The sequence below is a fragment of the Halichoerus grypus genome, chromosome 2, assembly GCF_964656455.1.
Source record: "Halichoerus grypus chromosome 2, mHalGry1.hap1.1, whole genome shotgun sequence".
Classification (NCBI taxonomy): domain Eukaryota; kingdom Metazoa; phylum Chordata; class Mammalia; order Carnivora; family Phocidae; genus Halichoerus; species Halichoerus grypus.
Window position 1 is genome coordinate 38,325,425 of NC_135713.1, and position 22,601 is coordinate 38,348,025.

Here is a 22,601-nt window from a genome sequence, read left to right on the forward strand (position 1 = left end):
TACAGTGATAAATGTGTCATACTTAAAAATTTTTTTGAGAGAAATCATGCAAAATAAAATTTCCCAGAATTCCTATGTTTATAGGGCACAACTTGTAGCAATGCAACAAAAAGCAAGTATATATGGAACAGTTCATATGTAAAAGAAACTTTCTGTGACAGGTATTTTCCCAAATTTGACCATAGTCCGAAGTACTTGCACTGTACAACCAATAACAAGTTTTAAAGCTAAAAATTTTCTAAACTCTCAATAATAAAAAAAAATAATTTTAGTCAATTACATTTTAAAACAATTTTTACTATAAATAATCATAGAATCACAGAATATGTGTGCAGGCATGGAATTTAGAAATCACTTCCTAGTCTTATTTTCAGATAAAGAAACTCAGAAGTTAAGCAATTTGACATAAGTCATCCTGCTGTTTAGTGGCAAAGATATGTCTATCTTGGTACTTTAAGGAGTCAATATTACTACCCTTCTCTTATCCACTCAAATTTAGAACGAAGTGAGACAGAGATAGTCTTAGAAGTCAGGAAGAAAAAGTGTTAACTTTTTGAATGATGAGAATATTTGGGAGAAAAATATCTTGGGCATAATACCAAACAGGCATGCTGAATCTTCATTTCAATCAGGAATCTTACTCATCTAGTAATTAGGTGGGAAACTTCAGGCCTCCATCTCTAGGTAAAGGCCTCTATTAGCTGATGGAGAAAGGTTGATCATAAAACATGCTCTCTGCCAGGAAGATGACTCCAAATAGAAAAAAGCGTTCAGTTGGCTACGCCTGATTCTTTCTTCCAAATTTACAAAACAGATTACAACCTCATTGCCTAGGGTAGGCATCTCCTCTTCTTCATCCTTCTCATTCACTGCCCTATACCCATCACTTAACATTGTGTCTAGAACATAATAGATTCTCAATAAATATACACTGAATGAATGCATGGGTTGTAATCTCTTAAATAGTAATCTGCACACCAGATGATGAATCGACATTTTAAGGCACCTAGCCTTAAGAGTCCACATTTTCTTTGAGAAACCAGTATATAATCAAAGAAAAGTAAAATTGCTCAATCATCTAACAAAATTCCTGAGTTCACTCTTTAATTTATTTACCAGTCATGTAGCACATCATTTCTAGCTTAAAAATACTATGTTGAAAATAGATACTTCTATCTATTTTATTTCCCATATAAATAAATGTGTTTGCAAAGACTGGTGTGTGACTAGTGTCCTGGGCACAATCACAAGCTGTCATTTGATTTCTACTTACATTTGCTCCCCCTGAGTCTGTGGTAATTTGCATGCCCCTCTCTTCCTCATAAGTAGAAAGAAAGAATTTGGCTCAAACTAGGTCACCATAATGTTAATTATTATGTATCCACTCTGTTCTATAGCAGTATGCTTTAGGTAAAAGTAAAGTTACATAGTTACATGTTGATATTCTTTTTTAAAACTAGAAAAAGTTATCAAAGCAGATAAAATCTATGCCAGTCTTAAAAGGAAAAGGCATAATCTTACTCTTAGCTATCATACAGAAAAGCACATTAAATAAAACTATTTATTTGAAAATAAGGGTAGGATTCTGTATCTATCATCAAACACTCTATATTCTTTCTCTATAAAAAATGCTGAAATTATCTGAGGTAATATCTCACACTTATTTTTTTTAAATCCAGAAGCTCCTCTTTAAAAAAAAATTAACTCAGGGGGAGGAGCAAGATGAAGGAGCAGGAGACCTAAATTTCCTCTGGTTCCAGGAAGATAGATGGCGGGGGAAGGGAGCCTCCGTCAGCCGCTACCGGCAAGTGATAGAGCAGCAGAACACAAGATCAGAACTTTCAGAAGTCTGTTCCACTGAGGGACGTTGCTCCAGTGGCTAAGCGAGTGGTGGAACCCTTACTGGGACAGTGTGGTCTCAGGACCCTTGGGGTCACAGAAAGACTGGGGGTGCCTGAGTGCAACAGAGCTCCCAGGTATCAGAGCAGGGAAGCCAGCTGCAGAGATGGAGCCGAGGAGTGGGCTCTCAGCTCAGGGTTGCCATAGACCATGATCTGCGGCACAGTTGGGCCAAGCTCTTCCAACAGGAACCCAACAAGTGGCAGATCCGGGGAGACTGCCCTTCCTCCCCTGGGAGGAGTGGTGCAGGAGTGCACTGCAGGAATCTGCTGGGTTTGGAGACTCCACACGGGGTGTGTGCCAGAGATAGAAACGCTCGGTCACAGGCCGGGTGAGCACAGAGTGTTGCCAGAGACTGGGGAGAGGGGAGTGATTGACTGCTTTTATCTGGGGGCACACTGAGGAGTGGGGCCCCGAGTTCTCAGCTCCTCTGGGGGAGAGATTGGGTGGCCACCATTTTCACTCTCATCCTCCAAAGCTGGACAGAAAGCTTGCAGGGAACAAAAGCTCCCGAGAGCAAACCTGAGCAGATTAGCCTGGCCCTGGCAAGGGCGGGGCAATTCCAACTCCAGCAAAGACATTTGGGAACCACGGCAACAGGCCTCTCCCCCAGAAGATCAGCAAGAACAGCCAGCCAAGACCAAGTTTACCGATCAATGAGAATGGCAGAACTCCAGCACTAGGGGAATACAGCACATAGAATTCATGGCTTTTTTTCCCATGATGCTTTAGTCTTTCAAATTTTTTAAATTTTCTTTATTTTTTTTTCTATTTTTTTATTTTTATTTTTCCCTTTTTCAACCAACATCTTATCAATCCCTTTTTAAAAAATCTTTTTTATTTTTCATTTTTAGAGTCCTATTGTATCCCTCCATTGTAGTTAACCTTATTTTTGGTATATATATAAGTTATTTTCTATTTAAAATTTTGGGATACAGTTTCTTATAACAGACCAAAATATACCTTAAATCTCTAGTGTATGGCTTTGTTCTAGTCTCCTGCCTGATCACATTCTCTTTCTTTTTTTTGTTTTGTTTTTTTAAATTTCTCTTCTGTCTTTTTTCAACCAACTTCTTATCTTATCAATTCCTTTTATAAAATCTTTTATAATTTTCATCTTTACATTCATATTCCATCCCTTCATCGTATTTACCCTTATTTTTGTACGTATAGGTTTTTCTTTCTTTAAAATTTTGGGAGGCAGTTTCTTCTAACAGACAAAATACGCCCAAAATCAAGTGTGTGGCACTGATCTGTTCACCAGCCTGATCATATTTGATCATATTCTTTTTTTTCTTTTTCTTTTTTTTTCTTCTTTTTCTTTTTTCTTTCTTTCCCTTTCTTTTCCCCCGGTTTCAGATCTCTTCTGATTTGTTTAGTGTATATTTTTCTGGGGTAGTTGTTACCCTGTTAGCATTTTGTTCTCTCATTCATCTATTCTCTGGACAAAATGACAAAACAGAAAAAATCACCTCAAAAAAAAGAACAAGAGGCAGTACAGACTGCCAGGGACCTAATCAATATGGACATTAGTAAGATGTCAGAACTAGAGTTCAGAATGACGATTATAAAGATACTAGCTGGGATTGAAAAAGGCATGGAAGTTATTAGAGAAACCCTTTCTGGAGAAATAAAAGAGCTAAAGTCTAACCAAGTCGAAATCAAAAAGGCTATTAATGAGGTGCAATCAAAACTGGAGGCTCTAACTGCTAGGATAAATGAGGCAGAAGAGAAATTAGTGATATAGAAGACCAAATGATGGAGAATAAAGAAGTTGAGAAAAAGAGAGATAAACAACTACTGGATCACAAGGGCAGAATTCGAGACATAAGTAATACCATTAGACAAAACAACAGTAGAATAATTGGGATCCCAGAAGTAGAAGAAAGAGAGAGAGGGGCAGAAGGTATATTGGAGCAAATTATAGCAGAGAACTTCCCTAATTTGGGGAAGGAAACAGGCATCAAAATCCAGGAGGCACAGAGAACCCCCCTTAAAATCAATAAAACTAGGTCAACACCCTGACATCTAATAGTAAAACTCACAAGTCTCAGAGACAAAGAGAAAATACTGAAAGCAGCTTGGGACAAGAGTCTGTAACCTACAATGGTAGAAAGATTAGATGGGCAACAGACCTATCCACAGAGACCTGGCAGGCCAGAAAGGACTGGCATGATATATTCAGAGCACTAAACAAGAAAAATATGCAGCCAAGAATACTAGATCCAGCTAGGCTATCACTGAAAATAGAAGGAGAGATAAAAAGCTTTCAGGACAAACGAAAAATAAAAGAATTTGCAAACACGAAACCAGTCCTACAAGAAATATTGAAAGGGGTCTTCCAAGCAAGGAGAGAGCCTAAAAGTAACATAGACCAGAAAGTAACAGAGGCAATATACAATAACAGCCACCTTACAAGCAATACAATGGCACTAAATTCATCTTTCAATAGTTACCTTGAATGTAAATGGGCTAAATGCCCCAATCAAAAGACACGGGGTTTCAGATTGGATAAAAAAACAAGACCCATCAATATGCTGTCTGCAAGGGACTCATTTTAGACCCAAAGACACCTCCAGATTGAAAGTGAGGGGGTGGAAAACCATTTACCATGCTAAGGGACATCAAAAAAAATCTGGGGTGGCAATCCTTATATCAGACAAATTAGATTTTTAACCAAAGACTATAATAAGAGATGAGGAAGGACACTACATCCTACTTAAAGGGTCTATCCAACAAGAAGATCTAAGAATTGTAAATATCTATGCGCCTAACATGGGAGCACCCAATTATATAAGCCAATTAATAACAAAAGCAAAGAAATACATCAACAATAATACGATAATAGTAAGGGACTTTAACAGCCCCCTCACTGAAATGGACAGATCATCTAAGCAAAAGCTCAACAAGGAAATAAAAACTTTAAATGACACACTGGACCAGATGGACTTCACAGATATTTTCAGAACATTCCATCCCAAAGCAACAGAATACACATTCTTCTCTAGTGCCCATGGATCATTCTCCAGAATAGATCACATCACAAATCAGGTCTCAACCGGTACCTAAAGATTGGGATCATTCCCTGCATATTTTCAGATCACAGTGCTTTGAAACTAGAACTCAGTCACAAGAGGAAAGTCAGAAAGAACTCAAATACATGGAGGCTAAAGAGCATCCTACTAAAGAATGAATGGGTTAACCAGGAAATTAAAGAAGAATTTAAAAAATGCATGGAAACAAATGAAAATGAAAACAAAACTGTTAAAAATCTTTGGGATGCAGCAAAGGCAGTCCTAAGAGGAAAGTATATAGCAATACAAGCCTTTCTCAAGAAACAAGAAAGGTCTCAAATACACAACCTAACCCTACACCTAAAGGAGCTGGAGAAAGAACAGCAACTAAAGCCTAAACCAAGCAGGAGAAGAGAAATAATAAAGATCAGAGCAGAAATCAATGAAATAGAAACCAAAAGAACAGTAGAACAGATCAACGAAACTAGGAGCTGGTTCTTTGAAAGAATTAATAAGATTGATAAACCCCTGGCCAGACTTATCAAAAAGAAAAGAGAAATGACCCAAATAAATAAAATCATGAATGAAAGAGGAGAGATCAGAGCCAACACAAAAGAAATACAAACATTATAAGAACATACTATGAGTAACTCTATGCCAGCAAATTAGATAATCTGGAAGAAATGGATGCATTCCTAGAGATGTATCAACTACCAAAACTGAACCAGGAAGAAATAGAAAACCTGAACAGACCCATAACCACTAAGGAAATTGAAGCAGTAATCAAAAATCTCCCAACAAACAAGAGCCCAGGGCCAGAAGGCTTCCCAGGGGAATTCTACCAAACATTTAAAGAGAATTAATACCTATTCTTCTGAAACTGTTCCAAAAAATAGAAATGGAAGGAAAACTTCCAAACTCATTTTATGAGGCCAGCATTATCTTAATCCCAAAATCAGACAAAGACCCCATCAAAAAGAGAATTACAGACCAATAACCCTGATGAACATGGATGCAAAAACTCTCACCAAAATACTAGCCAATAGGATCCAACAGTACATTAAAAGGATTATTCACCACGACCAAGTGGGATTTATCCCTGGGCTGCAAGGTTGGCTCAACATCTGCAAATCAATCAATGTGATACAATACATTAATAAAAGAAAGAACAAGAACCATATTATCCTCTCAATAGATGCAGAAAAAGCATTTGACAAAGTACAGCATCCTTTCTTGATTAAAACTCTTCACAGTGTAGGGATAGAGGGTACATACCTCAATATTATAAAAGCCATCTATGAAAAACCCATAGTGAATATCATTCTCAATGGGGAAAAACTGAGAGCTTTTCCCCTAAGGTCAGGAACACGGCAGCGATGTCCACTATCACCACTGCTGTTCAACATAGTACTAGAAGTACTAGCCACAGCAATCAGACAACAAAAAGAAATAAAAGGCATCCGAATTAGCAAAGAAGTCAAACTCTCACTCTTTGCAGATGATATGATACTTTATGTGGAAAACCCAAAAGACTCCACCCCAAAACTGCTAGAATTCATCCAGGAATTCAGTAAAATGGCAGGATATAAAATCAATGCACTGGAATCAGTTGCATTTCTATACACCAACAACAAGACAGAAGAAAGAGAAATTAAGGAGTTGATCCCATTTACAACTGCACCCAAAACCATAAGCTACCTAGGAATAAATCTAACCAAAGGGGCAAAGAATCTGTACTCAGAAAACTATAAAATACTCATGAAAGAAATTGGGGAAGACACAAAGAAATGGAAAAATGTTCCATGCTCATGGATTGGAAGAACAAATATTGTGAAGATGTCAATGCTACCCAGAGCAATCTACACATTTAATGCAATGCCTATCAAAATACCATCAACTTTTTTCAAAGAAATCGAACAAATAATCCTAAAATTTGTAAGGAACCAGAAAAGACCCCGAATAGCCAGAGGAATGTTGAAAAAGAAAAGCAAAGCTGGTGGCATCACAATTTCGGACTTCAAGCTCTATTACAAAGCTGTCATCATCAAGACAGTATGGTACTGGCACAAAAACAGACACATAGATCAATGGAACAGAATAGAGAGCCCAGAAATGGACCCTCAACTCTATGGTCAACTAATCTTTGATAAAGCAGGAAAGAATGTCCAATGGAAAAAAGACAATCTCTTCAACAAATGGTGTTGGGAAATTAGACAGCCACATGCAGAAGAATGAAACTGGACCATTTCCTTACACCACATACAAAAATAGACTCAAAATGGTTGAAAGACCTAAATGTGAGACAGGAGTCCATTAAAATCCTAGAGGAGAACACGGGCAGCAACCTCTTTGACCTCAGCCACAGCAACTTCTTCCTAGAAACATTGCCAAAGGCAAGGGAAGCAAAGGCAAAAATGAACTATTGGGACTTCATCAAGATAAAAAGCTTTTGCACAGCAAAGGAAACAGTCAACAAAGCCAAAAGACAACCGACAGAATGGGAGAAGATATTTGCAAATGACATATCAGATAAAGGGCTAGTATCCAAAATCTATAAAGAACTCATCAAACTCAACACCCAAAGAACAAATAATCCAATCAAGAAATGGGCAGACGACATGAACAGACACTTTTCCAAAGAAGACATCCAAATGACCAACAGACACATGAAAATGTGCTCAACATTGCTCAGCATCAGGGAAATACAAATCAAAACTTCAATGAGATACCACCTCACACCAGTCAGAATGGCTAAAATTAACAAGTCAGGAAATGACAGATGTTGGCGAGGATGTGGAGAAAGGGGAACCCTCCTACACTGTTGGTGGGAATGCAAGCTGGTGCAGCCACTCTGGAAAACAGTATGGAGGTTCCTCAAAAAGTTGAAAATAGAGCTACCGTTATGACCCAGCAATTGCACTACTGGGTATTTACCCCAAAGATACAAATGTAGGGATCTGAAGGGCTACATGCACCCCAATGTTTATAGCAGCAATGTCTACAATAGCCAAACTATGGAAAGAGCCAAGATGTCCATCAACAGATGAATGGATAAAGAAGATTTGGTATATATATACAATGGAATATTATGCAGCCATCAAAAAAACACACGAAATCTTGCCATTTGCAACAATGTGGATGGAACTAGATGGTATATGCTAAGCAAAATAAGTTAATCAGAGAAAGACATGTATACATGATCTCACTGACATGAGGAATTCTTAATCTCAGGAAACAAACTGAGGGTTGCTGGAGTGGTGGGGGGTGGCTGGGTGATGGACATTGGGGAGGGTATGTGCTATGGTGAGAGCTGTGAATTGTGTAAGACTGATGAATCACAGACCTGTATCTCTGAAACAAATAATACATTATATGTTAAAAAAAAAAAAAAAGATAGTAGGAAGGGAAAAATGAAGAGGGGGGGAAATCGGAGGGAGAGACGAACCATGAGAGACTACGACTCTGAGAAACAAACTGAGGGTTCTAGAGGGGAGGGTGGTGGGGGGGTGGGTTAGCCTGGTGATGGGTATTAAAGAGGGCATATATTGAATGGAGCATTGGGTGTTATAGGCAAACAATGAATGATGGAACACTACATCAAAAACTAATGATGTAATGTATGGTGATTAACATAACATAATAAAATAAAATTTAAAAAAAATTAACTGTATTTGTGGGTCTCAAGGGTTGGTAGGGGGAAAAAAGTGTGGAGAAATGTACCTTTATACTAAAACTCTGATAAAGAAAGACTTAATTTTACCCACTAAATTTTAACTTCTCTACCAAAGCAGCTTACTTTGCTAGAAATACAAACCTTACTATTTCAGTGAGCTTAAAATAGCCCTATTTGAGATCTGAAAATCAAATTGTAATGCAGTATTTGGTTTTTCTTCTACCACCATGAAGGTAAAGCTGCAAGGGTAAGAACTTGGATGGGAGTTATTTTGATGTACAGAGTTGAATAACTAAAATCCAGGTTGCTTTTGTATGGACTTCAAGGCTAACAGCAGTAAAACTTGTGTTTGGGGCCAACATGTATTATCAGAACATACACGCAACCCTCATTGATGTTCCGTGTGAGTAAATGAGGACATTGGTTGGACCTCTGTCAATAAGCAGATGTGATCCAGAGACACATGGGGAGCTGCAGATATGGTTCAGTAGGAAGGTGACAGCTTTTACAGAGTTGCTTTTCTAACTCTAATCATGCTCTCAGGTTAATGTGGCCAAACATGGGACTCAGGAGTTTAACAAAATCAAGCTTGTCTCAGATTAGTGAAATGTCCCACCAGAAGAGATTCAAGTTATTCAGGGAGCAGTTTTAAATACCCAAATCATCTTCAAAATGATTCCCTATGTTAATATGGTATTTCTGAGAACCCAAACCAAGCCAAAATAAATATTTTTAACAAAGCCACCTCCTCTTAGTTCAAAGCAATGATTCTTTGTTCTATTAGAGGGAGGCATGTTATTTGATTTCATGAACTTCTTCAATTTTTATGCCAAATATTGCATAGCATTCCTTTTTAAAAAATAAAATTTTACTCTGTTTCAGAAATCATTTCTTGCTAATATTGGTATGACTGGAGATATATTAGATGACTGTATATGAGGTTTGAGGATTAAAGACATTATCTCTAAAATAGCTTCTTTTCCATCTAATTTTAAAACATAACAGAAATTAAATGTTAAGTGTGTTACTCAAGCCTTGGACACAATATAAAATTCTGATGGTGAAAGAAGATTCACATTTTATATCATTAATTTAGTTCAGATACATGTATTGAGTTCTAAGTGTGTGCAAAGACCTAACATGGGTTTTTTTTTAAAAAAAAAAAAAAAAAAGATGGATAGAGATTGATTCGGACAGTGGAGATCTTCAATCCAGACTTTTTCCAAGGTTGTGGATCCAAGATAATAGCTTCAATCTTCTAATTTAACTTTTACTCTATAGATATATAAATGTAATAGTCCTGCTTCTAATACAACTTCCGGCAAGAATAATGACCATCCAGTATGGGGTTTCCAGAAGATAGAAGCTTTAAATGTGTTCAGCACAAATGGCTGCTCATGTGATTTCAATCATTCCTAACATATTAAGAGTAAAGTCTGTTATAGAGGACAAAGGCCAAGACTGTGTAGACTGGTCATGGTTTACTAGCTGTTTAGACAATCTGGATGAAAAAATAATGTATGAATACAAAGTGAGCTTGATGAGGCTCCCTTCCACCGAGCATCCTAAATCAGCATGGCCATGGCCAATTTCCTTCCTAGGTCTTGTACTTGGCTTTATTTGAAATGCTATTTGCATCTCAAGCTTACTCTTTATGTTTACTATAGACTGAGCTACAATGTCAGACAAGACCATTCAATGTTTTAGATTTTTGATGCACAACTGTGCTAGAAGCTAGTACGTGATGGGAAAAATCCAATAAAGGTAATAAGTAAGTAACATCTCATTGTCTAGAGATTTTCCTGGCATTAGGATAATTTTTTTTTTTCTGCAAATTCATCTTCACTTTACTTGTGTCCTGCTTGGAACTGTAGGTCGTTCAGAAATAATCTGGTTTAGACTCTTGATTGATATTGCAATGTTCACAATTTTCATATAAAGCCAACAACAAATTTATAGGGTCAGTGCAGGCATACGGAGAAAGATACTATAATTTTGTGTACTTTTCTTCCACATGATAGAACTACAAGGTATCTTATAAATAAGACATGCACACAATCTGTCTGCCACATTATATAATCAAACTTCCAAGTCGCACCTTACCTGTCTCTACCCTATTTTGATTTTTTGTGTTTTGAAAATAATCATTCTCCTCTCTTTTTTAATTCTCAAGTGAAAAGGTTGAGGAAGAAAACACTGGAATCATTATAATTAAAGTTTAAAAAATTTAATAAATTATAGAGAAGACAGAAGTGCCTAAAAGTTACCTGAGTTATAAGATTTGTTGCTGCTTTTGTTGTTGGAGGCAACTGAAAATCCATCTAAACCTGACTTAAACATAAAAGGGAAATTATTGGTTCATAGATTTGAAAAACCCAGAGGAACTTCTGGCTTCAAGTAGTACTTGAGGCAGGGACTCAAACATCATCTCTGGGTGTTAGTTTTTCTTTCTCTGATTCTCAACTCCACCTCCTCAGGCAGCCTCACCCTCAAAGGAACAGGTTAATTATAGCAAGTCTACACCTTGCATCATCTTGGCTTTAAATCCAGCAAATAAGAGCAAATCTCTTGCCCAGAAATTTTAGGAAAAGTCTCATTTCAGTGTAACTGCTCTCATATTGAATCCCAGTGGCCAGGGAGCACCATGCTCTGATTTGCATAGGTTCCTGTCTTTTCTACCCATGGGCTGGAGGAAACCAAGGCACGTGGACTAAGGGAAAAGGAGAGTCTCTCTTTAAAGAGAATTTTATTTGGTTACCAAAAGGACAAGTGGACGCTGAGTGGAAAACACAACTGATGTGCCCTATGTTATTCCTCCTTCAAGTCCTAGATTGAAACCCACTTTTTTCAATTAAACTTCTTTGAACATCCAGTCCTGGAAAAGCTTTACAATAAACCCCCAAATATACTTTTTGTCTCTATACTCCTTTGGCAATGACTTCTGCATAGCCTGTGATATTGTGTACTTAGCTATCACAAACTACTGTTTATACTTTGCGCTCGTAGCTTTCTATGTAGGTACTGGGCAAAATGCCCTGCCTCCCACATTTTCATGGCCTATCTTTTCAGTTCAGACACTGGTGCAGCCACCACCTATGGCCAGTGTAACTTGGAGGCACCTCATCCATCTTAGCTAAAACCTCTCATTTTCTGCCCCAGTGCCCTTCCACCATCACTTGGGATCCCTGCTGCAGGGAGCCACTCAGGCATTCTGAAGCATGAACAAACATGGAAGTACAAGGAACCCTTGACCAATGGGGGACAGGAACCAATCAATAAATATTCCCCTTTACTGTCTCCTGAGCCAAAATTTCCAAGGCACATTTTACATGAGTTCTCAGTGAGTCCCAAGGAAGATTCAGCCTCAATTGCCCACACCAATAACTAGCTTAATCACAATTCTTGGACTGGCTTTTCCTCAGTTCCTATTTTAACTTCTCAATACAATACTTCTGTTCCTTAGGATCAACTGTTCAAATAAACCACTTGTCCTCAAGTCCTTACCCTAGCTTCTGCTTTTTGGGGGAAACTCAGGTTAAGACTAAAAGTTCCTTGGAGGCAAGCTTAATGCCTCTAGCACATGAAGTTACCCGAGATATATTTATTGATATAATCTGAGTAAAAGGAGAAAAAAGGAGTGATGAAGATGACTACCAATATGGAACAAATATACTGGCAGCAAATGTGTTAAGGGGCATAGTTTTGAGTAAAGAGATGACTTTTAAAGTGCTAATGTGGAAAGTTAGGCCCAGTGGTCAAAGAAGAAGAATTTCAAGTCAGCCAAACTTTGGAACCTGGAGTGGGTCACATCCTTGAATTATATATCCTTTTAGTCATTATTTGTTTCAGATACCCAATTGCTTCATTATTCCATTACCAGTAATTTTATAAGTGAATTCAAATTTTTACTTTTTCAGGACAACAAATATTTTATTCAAATCCTTGTGGTTTGCCCTCTTGACTTAGGGCTGGTGAGTTATGAAAATATTTGTCTCATTGTCAAAATAAATGTAAGAGTTGATGAGTCTGTGTAAAGTTGAGCATTATCCCAAAGCTCATAGCCTAGTGCTTTGACTCTTAACTTGTTCCTAAGTGCTACTTGACCTCTGCAGTGATTATTCTTCCCATACACTGATGGGCAAAGAAGAATGAGTAATGCCTGGAGGAAAAAAAGATCAATATATATCTACTCTAATCATATACAAAGCCCACTGCCATGCCTGGCAAAATGAAACATGGAAGAAAAGCCCTCTCTGAAATGTACCACTGGGTCCTCAACATAATAATCTTAATAGTTTGGACTGCATTAGCAAAATAAGTAAGAATTATTTCCTGCATTAACACAAAGCTATTAATCTTTGTGTTCCTTTCATCTTTATAGTGACAGGCTTGTCTGGGATACCAAAGTTGTCTAACCATCACTTAGAAATAGAAAGGCCAGCAGGTACAAGAGACTAGGACCCATCAATGACCCAGCTAAAGCATAATATAGGGATGGTAGGAATTAGCATGCATTGAGGGCCTCTGATGTGCCAGTATCTTTTACATATTGTAGTAGGCTGAATAATGACTGTCTAAAGATATCAGATCCTGACACCTGAAACCTGTAAATGTTACCTTATATGGAAAAGGAGTCTTTGCAGATGAAATTAAACTAATGATCTTGAGATGGGGAAATTATTCTGGATTATCCAGAAGAGCCTTAAATGTAATCATAATGTCCTCATGAGAGGCAAAGGGAAATGATACAGAAGATGAGAAAAAATGTGGCCATGGAAGTAGAAATTGACGTGATGTAGCCAAAAGCCAAGGAATGTCAGCAGCTCCAAGAGCTGGAAGAGACCAGGAATGGATTCTCCTCTAGAGCCTCTGGAAGGAGTGCAGCCCTGATGACACCTAGATTTCAGTCCAGTGATACTGATTTCAAACTACTGGCCTCCAGAACCATGAAGGAATAAATCTCTGTTGTTCTAAGCCATCAAATTTGTGGTAACTTTTTACAGCAGCCATAGGAAACAAGTATGCATGTTATCTCATTTAATCCTCATGACTTTTTGAGATAGCTATTACCCCTATTTTATAGATAAGGAAATTGAGGGTCAGAATAAGTGTCCTAAGACACCTGTCAAATAAGTATTAGAGAGTTAAGTTCAGTTGAATTCCAAAGCTTAAGGTCTTTTCTCATGCTCTATACTCCAGCCACACAGATCTACTCAAATGCCTGTTCCCATCTCCATGCTGTCTGCAGTCTGCTCCTTGGATCAGATGTCCTCCCATACTTGATCTCAAGGATGTAGGTCACTCTACTTTCTTCCCTGACACCCCCCCCCCTCAGCTTGAGGGTCCCATTACACTTTCACTCTGGTCTCACTCATGCAGTCGTCCTTTAGCTTGTCTTTCTTCTCACTGGACTATGAGCTCTTCTATGGCAGGGTCTGTGCCAATATCTTTGCTCTCCAGGTCTATCTGGCGTCTGGCTCACAGTCTGTGCTTAAAAATATTTGTAGGTGTGCCTGGTGGCTCAGTCGTTGGGCGTCTGCCTTCGGCTCAGGTCATGATCCCAGGGTCCTGGGATCGAGCCCCACATTGGGCTCCCTGCTCTGCGGGAAGCCTGCTTCTCCCTCTCCCACTCCCCCTGCTTGTATTCCCTCTCTCGCTGTGTCTCTCTCTGTCAAATAAATAAATAAAATCTTAAAAAATATATTTGTAGAATGAATGAATGGCATCACAACTCCTAAGTAAACACAGGAATAAATACGTGTAGTGAGTAAGTCTGAGGGTCTTTGGAGTTTCATCTTGGAACAAGATGAGATGGAAGATAGGAAGTCATTTTTCATTTCTTTATGCTGCTTCAGTTTCCTCATAAGTAATTGGGTACAATAATGGTATCTACTTTATATAGTTGGTGTGACTATTAAATGAGTTAACATGTGTAAAGGGCTTAGAACAATGACTGGCACAGAGTTAGAGCTATGTAAGTATTCTCTTTTAAAGGGGAGGCTTTTTTGAAAGTAAATGAATAAATGGTCTAAGTTTTAAAGCTATAACTAATTTTTATAATTTTGTGATTTGGTAGAAAACAAAACCAATCTCAAGATTATGAATTTAACTTTGAGATGAATTCTTAGCTCAATAGCCTCAGTAATATAAAATTGGAAAGGTCAGTGCCTTCCTTCAGTATAATCTTTCACTTGAACAGAAAGTAGAAGAAACAGCATTTCAGAAATACTAAGACGCACCACTGTGAAAGGTCTCAAATGAATTCCCAGGAAAAGAAACTTACCAACTCTGAGTCTTAATGTTGTATTCTGAGTCTTAATGTTATATTAATCTTTCAATACTTTCATATTTCTAGATTAGCCTCTGCCAGGAACTCAGTCTACTGTTTTATTTCTCACTGATGAACAAATTGAACTAATTTGAAACACGTGGGGAAGAAAGAGCAACTCTTCTGTTTGCATGTGAGACTTGATGTTGTTTTTAACTGATTCACAAGTTTTTATATAAAAGTGAAAAACGAGGGTTTTTAGGAGACATACAGATGAAGAATAAACACAATAAAAAGTTTTGAGGCTAGTTTTTGTTTTATCTTCATCTGTTTCTGGTCTCACAAAGTAAACACAAGATTTGTTTTTGCCATGAATACATATTTCAGGGTACAAAGATGCACAGCTTGAGACATAAGATGTAGAGACCATTGCCTGAACTTAAGTAACCAAAAATCCCATTGTAATTCATGGACATTATAACTTGGAAATAAGTGACACCAGTAGAGTTCTGTTGCTTTGCTGCTATCCTGTAATTGTTGTCCTTGTTTGCAGGTAAGATTTTGGTTGCACTAAGGGAATGTACCAGCCCATTTCTTCTCTCGGGAGATTCACCATGCACCAAATCCCCTGGACCAGGGCATCAAGGATGCCTCTGTATATTATTTAAGGGAATATATTTCAGTTGGCTGAAATATATATCATGACTGCACACTCTGAGGCACTTAGTGACATCAGGAAAGAACTGAAACATCAGGTCTATCTTATATTGCACAGATGGTGTCCACAGGCACTGCCAAAAGGAAGCACTGGTCCTCTCCCATAACAAGGTATAATTGGTCTAGAGCTAATATACTGTTGATAGAACAAAGAATGAAGAAAGATCAGAATCTGAATAGGGCAAAAGACTGGCAGCAGTATGAAGGAAATGATGGGTGTATTCAAGAGGCATTTTAGAGGAAGAATCCACAAGATATATAAACTGATTGGAGAAGCAAGTACAAAGGTTCACTAGAGAGATGGGTTAGAGATGTCCTCCAGGCTCCCAGTTGAGAAAAATGGAAAGATGGTGATGCCTGAACTAATAGAGGAAATTCAGGAGGCAGAGGACAAGGGGAAGGGAAATCCCATGGGAAAAAATCAAAAAATTTACTTCTGAAAATGTTGAATTTGAGGTGCCTGGAAGACAACCATGTGGAGATAAATGTCCAGCAAATAGATGCAAATTCAGAATGTTGCTAAGGAAAGTAGTCAGGGTTATAGTTTTACATTTGTTTTCCTTGGTAATATTTAGAGTGATGTTTTTAATAGTTCTGTACATTAAACAAAGTACTTTCTCACCATTTTTGTGTTTTACCTGCACTACAGCTCTGCAAAAGTAAGCATAGCAAATTTTATTTCCATATTACATAAAAGAAAATAACTTGGAGATGGTAAATAATTTGTCCCAAGTCCATGTTGGGAGATCATTACAAGGCCAGAACCAGACTTATGCCTTCTGAAGTTTATGCTGATATCTGTTAAACACTGAGCATTAGGAAACTGGATTCTTCACTTATCGCTTGTAAATATAGACTGGATCTGTTGCAGAAAGGTAACACATAAAACCATGTAAGTTGATAAACTTCCTTTGGGGACTTTATTAAATGGGAAGTTGAAGGAAAAGGAGCCAGGAAAGGGAAGAGGAAAAGTGGGGCACCTGGGTGGCTCAGTCAGTAAAGCATCTGACTTCGGCTCAGGTCATGGTCCCAGGGTCCTGGGATCAAGCCCCATGTCGGGCTCCCTGCTCAGCGGGGAGTCTGCTTCTCCCTCTCCCCTCCTTGTGCTCTCTCTCGTTTGCTCTCTCTCTCTCAAGTAAATAAAATCTTTAAAAAAAGTGGGGGGGAGGAAAAGTGGTTAGAGAGGTAAGAGGAGAAGCAGGAAAGAGAGTCACAGAAGAAAAAAGGAATAAATTCAAAGACCAAGGGGTTAAGAGCTGTCAACAGTATCAAAGATTGTTTCTTCCCTAATTCCCTTCCATTTCCTGTATCAGTCCCATACAGAGTGGGCATAGATGAAGTCCTCCGATGCTCCAAAAGTCTTGCACCCTACATGTAATACCTCTGCCCATGTGTATAGAACAAATATGTGTTTCTATAGCTGGTTCTTTGCACACAATCTCAAAAATTCAGCTTGAGAGTTACTTGAATGAATTTTATGTTCTACCTCCCAGTGATAAAGCCATCAGTAAATTTCACAAGATTCCACGTGTGACCTTTAGTCAGAGATCAATATGTAATAACATACTTTTAAATGTAGATCACATCGGGGAGGCCATGTCTACACAATAGCGAACAGATGTTTTGGCAAAGAGAAGAGCCTCCATATGCTTATGAGTGGCAGTGTCTCATGGTGAGAACCAGTTCCCACCCTTTCCTCATCTTTTTTTTCAGTTTTATTTTAAAACATTTGTTTCTGATATACAGAGGTAAGTTTTCCAGACATAAACTTCACTTTCAAAAATGTAGATTTCTTCTTAAAATAGGCAAACAATATACAAAAGGAAAGCAAAATGGGTCAAGTCAAACCACTCAACAAAGTCAATATGCTAAACATTTACTGGGTGTTTTCTACACAGAGAGTACTATGCTTGGCACTATAGGGATATAAATATATAAAAATACAGCCCTCAAGGATCTTTTCTTTGACAGAGGTAATGATGCCCATGAAACATTTGATCTGCTTTCCTGCATTTCTCAGCTCTCTTGGAATCAGACAAGACCATGTGGCTTGTTCTACCAATGATCTGTGAGTAAAAGAAAGGCCAAAGCATAGAAAGAGCTGGCTCATTACTTTCCTTGTTGCTCTTCCCCTTCCCTGACAATCAAGAAAGCTGTTTTAGATGGTACAGTGCCAAAACGATAGAGCCTCTACCAGCTGGAATTCTCAGTAACTGTATGGACTAGTTCTTCCCACTGCTTCATGCTGGACATAAAGTGTGATCATTTTTTTTAATTAAGCCACTGAAATTTTGCAGTTGTTTGTTACTGAAGTTTAAACTTGACCAATCCTGACCAATATACTTGCCTTTTGGAGCTCACATTTCTAGTGAGAGCAGATAGGCACACATCTAAAAATCTCCAATTGGTTGATGAGACATCTCACTTGTTTCATGCCTATTATACATCAATTAACACCTGTTAATTATTTCCAGTACATCTTTTCACTTTCAAAAGTATCCTGATTTGGATAATAAATTACATGGTTACCCATAGACTAGAGAGAAAATAGTCTGTGATAAATAGTATAGGAGAACACAGAAACATGGCATTGGAGATGGAGAAGATAATCCTACTAGAAGAATTTGATCATTTGAACTGGAATTTATAGCGTTCTGCTAGGCAGGTATTAGGGCAGATGAGGTTTGGAGTAAAGGGCATTTCAGTACCTCTCAGTTTAATCAAAGGTCCAATGCAGAAGTGAGTAGGATACTAGTAGGCAGATTAAGGTAAGTGTGGTAAAGGCATAGTTGAAACTACATTGATAATGGTTTATTGCATAGATTTATTTATAAATTTTCCAAATACTTGTCTTATTCTGGTAGATACATGGTTTGCAGCCATCAGAACCAGTAACAGAGAATGTAGTGATATGCACTGCTCAGAGTCTGGTTACAGCCTTCGTTCACCATGTAAAATGCTCTGCTTCACCTCACAGTAGATAATACAAACTTCTGATGGCACTTTTTCAGTGTTTGCTGCTTTCATCAACCCCATAAGTATTATTATAGAAAACTATTCCAAAGACCTTACTGTGTGAAGCTCATTTATAATGTTCTTCACACTTTTCTTTTTGACTATTGCTAATGATTTTCATTTAATTCTGAGCACTGACAGAATGTGCTTAGCATGGTGGTAGAGATGGTGCCAGTGTTGCCACAAAGTTCAGGGTCTCAGACAAAATTTTAGAGAAATATTCTAATTTGGTTCTGTAAAAGTCATTGTATTCAGTGATTTCAGGATGATACAGTAAAATGTTAATTCAAATAAATCACTTTAAATTAAAAATAAGCCTGTGGTAAAGGCAGGGGCAGAGGAGTCGAGAGAACAGAGAAGCAGGAGGAATACTGGCTAGATGGATACATTATCAAGGACTTTGAAGAACCAGCTGAGTAGTGTGCATTTAAGGAGTTCATTTGGGAGAGCTTTATATTATACTTGACTTCACTGATTAGCTTTTCCTTTCACTTTTAACTTTCTGACCCAGATTTTGGATAACTCAATTTATAAAATAGACTAACACACATATTGCTGAGGTTGAGGGACTCTTGATAAACTTCAAATAGAAATATTTTTTAAAGGATGACCCAGCAAGAAGGAGACGGCTGTTCAAATGAGCCTATAGTAGCTGATGCTCAGGGAATTATTTTTATAAATTATACAAATGTATATAGTGAAATAGGTATTATATTCTATATATGGCTATGGATATGCTACCAAATTCTAAAATACTGCACAAAGATAAACAACTATGGATATGGCAGATGTGAATTGCACTCCTAATTTGCTTGGGACACACAGAGTTCATGCCTATAGTAACAGAATGCCCTTTTCTCTTCAAAAGGATCTCAGCTTGGATTATAAATTCTGTGGTCTCCCTTCCTATGATATTCAGGATGGAGGTAATTTCACATTCTTTAATTTTCCTTCTCTGACTTAATTGAAACCAACTTGAAACTAACTCTATCAGAAATGGGTATGTAGTCCAATACCAGTCATTTGAAAAGCCTCCTTCTCCTGCCTGTACATTTCAAGAACTCCATGGGTTCATGCCTCAGAGCTCCCACCTCAGGCCCTCTACCCACACCAGTAAGATCCTTCAACCAGACTTGAGTATTGCCTCCTTTTGGCTCTTGTGCAGGTTGCCTAGGCTTCAAACTTAATACCAATTCTTACCCAGACCCCTACACCCAATGCCTTCTTCCTGCTTAGAGAAGAAGGAAGGCATGGATAGCAGGCAGGAATGGCAAGTACATGTGAAAAAGGCATAAAATACATGATAACTCAAAAGATCACCAATTAACAAATAGGATCAGGAAAGCCCTAAAGGGCTTTGAAGAACATTTGAGCTGTTTTTATAGACGTGTTAATGATATGCTACACATCTGCCATATATGCATAACTTATCTTGCATTGTATACCATAAATAAATCCAGTTCAGTGTCTGTCCACCTCAAGAAATAACAAGGACATGATTGATATTGACATATTACTATTTATTGACATATTGCTGTTCATAATACCAATATTTTAATGTAAGTCGTTCTGATTTGTGCTAGAACTGCTGGGTCATGGAGTTGCCTGCCAAGCCTGTATGCCTACTGTAAACTCTAAGACTTGTGGAATCAGACCTGATAAAGCCAGGCAGTGTGGACAGGTGGTGATACCTGTGATCACTGCCTCAGTTTAAATTCAGGCTCTACCATTTACCAGCTGGTGACCTTTGGTTAATTACTGAATTCCTTTAATTTCAGTTTCCCCATCTGTAAAATAAGGATGACATGAAAAGCAATTTCTTCACAGGGTGTTTTGAGGATCGTTTGAGCAAGTTCATATTAAATTCTTAGCATAATGTCTGGCATTTCTTGATTTTCTCAGATTTAATTAGAACTGGCTTGAACCTCCATCTGCCAACATGTGGTGGAAAGTCTGATAACAGTCATTTGGAAAGTCCCCTTCTTCTCTCTTGGAGAGTAGATGAAACTCAGGAGCTCATAGACTTTAGAAAGAAGCCTCTGCTTCTCAACAAATGGTAGCCAGGGTTATCTTGAGCCATGCTTAGCAAGACCCAAGTGGACTTACATGTTTTGAAATAAAATCAGAAGTTTTTACTTAGAGTAGAAACTCAGTCTTCCTCTCCACCGTGTTTTTTATCTTCTCTGGGTTTCTACCCCAAGTTCATATCACATTATCCCACATTTACTAAATGTAAATACTAACATAGTATTTTACCTGTTGCCTGTCTATCACTCTCCCCAACTTCAGTGGACACTTCTGAAAGGAAGGTAGAAACAAGGCCCTGTATATTGCTGGTCATGCCAAACAGGTGCCCAGCCGAAGGCGGAGCAGGGGCTGAAATCTGGCCTGTTCTGCCCTCCAGGCTTGGGCCCTGGTGCAGGGCTGTGGCTGCGAAGGGAAGGGGCACCTTTTTCAAATTTGCACAAAGAATCTTTATAGGCTACAGGCAGCCCCAACAGGAAACATATGTTTTAATTCTATTATATTTTCTCAGTGTCTAACAGATTTGCAAACACAAACTAAAGGGGAAGGGGATCTACAGAGAGTGCCTCAAAAAATAACAATCTTAATTTATTGTTTGAAATATTTTCTGGTAAAGAGTGAAAAAAAAGTGGATATAATAAAGGAAACTGCCATTGACTAAATGTTTGTGTTCCCTCAAATTCACATGTTGAAACCTAATCCCCAACGTGATGTTATTTAGAGATAAGGCCGTTGGGAGGTGATTTAGGTTGGAGCTCTCATTAGTGGGATTAGTGACCTTATAAAAGAGACCCCAGAAAACTCCCTTGTGAGAACACAGCAAGAAGAGAACCACCAGGAATCTGCCTGCACCCTGATCCCAGACTTCCTAGCCTCCAGAACTATGAGAAATAAATGTTTGTTGGTTAAGCCCCTCTGGTCTATGGTATTTTTGTTATAGCAGCCCAAGCAGACTAAGACAGGGATTGAAGACAGAGTATTAGAGAAGTAGTAGATGTTTTTACTCAACTCCAATGCACAGAAGACAGAGAAAAGCATTCAGGTTTTATGGAAAAAGCAAACCAAAATGTTGTGCGTAATATGAAATGTGTTTTTAATGTATCTCACATCTGCAACATATAAGCTGACCACTGGAATTGTAAATTATTAAGAGTAATTAAGTTATTTGCCACCTAACATGACATTACCATATGATTCATTATTAGAAAAAGCCTTTGTAGTCTTTCTTGCCAACATTGAAACATCAGCAATATATGAGTTTGCTCTCTTTTTATGTTAGTGTTCTTGGAAATGAAATATTTTCTTAGTGATTTGGTAGTGAAATTATGCTCATCAGTAAATCTTTCCTTTCCTCTTCCCCTCACAGATACTGATTATGGAGGGTAGGAGGCTCACTTCTCCCAACTTATCTGGCATTTCCCTGCATGCAAAAAAAAAAGGTGGGGGAGAGGGGGAATGACACAGATATGGTACTGCAACATCCGGTAAAGAAATAGTTATTCTCACTTAGTAGATGTAAAAAAGTTATATATTTTTAAATGTTGCCTTTGCACTGATAAAACTTAATAGACAAGTGATTTCTATTTGTCATTCACTTTCTCCATTCTGAAACTATTCTCTAACAATGTTTCCCTGTCCCTAGAGTCCTATTACAATTCGAACTAATGACAAATACTTAAGTCAAGTACTTAATGCTTATAATGACAAAGAGAATGAAAAGGTTATATCGATTAAATACAGACCAAAACTACAGATTAAATGCCAAATCAAAAATCTAAAGCTCAGGATGTCTGGGTGGCTCAGTTGAGTTAAGCGTCTACCTTCAGCTCGGGTCATGGTCCCAGGGTCCTGGGCTTAAGTATTAAGTCAAATACTTAAATAAAAGTCATCTCGCAATGTCCTATGGCATGCAAGCTTTTGATTTTTTTAAAAAAAGATTTTATTTATTTATTTTTCAGAGAGAGAGAGCACAAATAGGGGGAGCGGCGGG